The following is a 2,500-nucleotide window of genomic DNA, read 5'->3' as shown; positions in this document are numbered from 1 at the left end:
GAAGAGAGATTTTATCTTAGTTTTTATTTCATGCAAAACATTTTAGTCTCTCTTTTTTTTTCGCCAACAATAATGCATCTTAAGATAGTCTTAGTCAGTGTTTCAGGACATTAGTGCAGTCTCGCCATCGCCTCCTGCCTTAGTCATGAAAAAAAAGGTAGTTGACTAACATATTTCCTCGCCTTGTCTGACCTAAATTAACACACTAACACACGCACACACTCATTGTCACCACCATCATCAATACTAATATGAAGTATTACATACAAGCACACACACAGAAATACACATACACACAACATACAGTAGAGGGAGAAAAAAAGATCAAATAGTAGATAAAAGCACAACCATTATAACCAAACCATTACAACCAAATATAAGATACATGTCACACACACACACACACACACACACACACACACGCACGCACACACACACACACACACACACACACACACACACACACACACACACACACACACATGCACACATACACACAAACACACATACACACAAACACACACACACACAGACACACACACACACACACACAGACACACACACACACACACACACACAGACACACACACACAGCCTTCTGCTTTTGAAGAATTGGTCATTTGCAGGCCTATTCTTCTCCCTCTCTCTGTTTTGAGCCAATAGCACTCCATCCCCTTCCCTGTTTGCTCCCCTATCATCATCACACTGATAAGCCAATTGATATCAGATGAATATGTTTCATACAATGACTCTTCCGTAGACAAATATGGCCCCCTAAACGCACAAACACATGCACTGAAAATGCTAAATTCTTTTAAAAAGAGGTCTCACACACACACACACACACACACTGGTCAACAAAAACATAAATAAAAGTAGGCCAGCTTTTTGTTTGGTTGCTCAGAGGTCACTCTGTAATGAACAGAACCAGACAGCCGGGTCACGTCAGGCAGCCAGAGGTGCACTCCTCACCTGGCGAACACCAGCGCTCTCCACTCAGCCATTTTCAAAGGCCAGTGAGACGATTCCTGGGTCTCTTCCTGTGTCTTTGTTTATGTGCGGGGCCAGTGTCCGCTGAATAGGCTGTTTGCTTTGGTAATGGCCAATGAGAGTTCTGTTGTTCTTAAAAGCGACAGCCGGTTTTGGCCCCGAGTGGCGCTATGGAAGAGCTCAGTCTCTCTATTCAGCAAGCATAAACAAATAGCCTTTTCGAGCAGGTGTTTTATCATCCCAGAGTCAGCCAGCAAAAAGCACTGACCTCATTCAGGCAGAGGAGAGAGGTCAGACCGTGCCACAGGGTGTGTAAAACATACACACACACACACATTCACACACACACACAAACGCACACACACACACACACACACACACACACACACACACACACACACACACACACATACACAGGCAGGCACAGGCAGGCATGCCACCACAGATAGATGCCTACACACATACACGCTAACACATAGAAATGCACAGGTGACACACACACACACACACACACACACATACACATGTTGCTTATGTAATATAATACAGTCTTTACACACTCACACACGTTCAGTTAGTGAAACCTTAACCTCAAATAGCAAAACCGCAACTGAGATCTGCACAACTATAAGCACAATCTCAGCCCCACACGCTACACTCGTAGTAGTTTGAAGAACACTAAACGCACTTCTCTAAGGCACAGAAATCTAACATAAATAGGACCAAATACCTAGCTTGGGTGCCACGGGAAGTTCGGTCTGGCATTGCTCCATTGTGGTGGAAGTATGCTCGCCCTAAATCGTTTGGACCAATCAAATCAGGCTTTACGATGATGGACAGGTGAGCAACAGCGCCTGGTCTATCACGTCATCTAAGCACGGCTTATGTTTGAAACAAAAATGCTGTGGCTAGAAGGATACATGGCTTTTAAGACCCCATATGGAAAATTCATATTATTTAATGAGTTTGTATCACTGAAAATGATTATTTCTGAAAAATTTGGCCAAAGTTAAGATGTGGGAAAACTGGTGGTTTCACTTTCATCAAGGGAAAACAGCGCTGTTGCATTGCGACATGTTCCCTTGTTCGTTTGAAATCTCTTATTGACCACCTGTTTGAGGGATTTGCGACAGCCTTTCCCAGCTGTTTAACATGTTTGTAGCATATCACAACAGAATTATTTTTAAAAACGGAGGGGATATAGGAGCTGAAGGATGGTTTGTGTGTTTTCTTCCTACACCTCACGGTAAGCTATTTTGTTGTTCTGATTGGTTAGGTCTATCCAATTGAGTGCAGAGGCATTCCCCCCCCTGTATCAGTTGAAACACGCCCCATAAATACGTCCCAATGGAGCAGTATCAGACTCATATTCTGACTAGAATTTGAGTATGACATCATACCAAATACACATACCAAACAAGATCATCATTACCGATGATTAATTGGCTTGTTTGTGAGAATATGTTTGGAAGTGAGCACGTCGGACACAATTTTTAAAAAATTGGTGGAC

The sequence above is a fragment of the Alosa alosa genome, chromosome 23, assembly GCF_017589495.1.
Source record: "Alosa alosa isolate M-15738 ecotype Scorff River chromosome 23, AALO_Geno_1.1, whole genome shotgun sequence".
NCBI classification, from domain to species: Eukaryota; Metazoa; Chordata; class Actinopteri; order Clupeiformes; family Clupeidae; genus Alosa; species Alosa alosa.
This window is presented reverse-complemented; position numbering follows the sequence as displayed.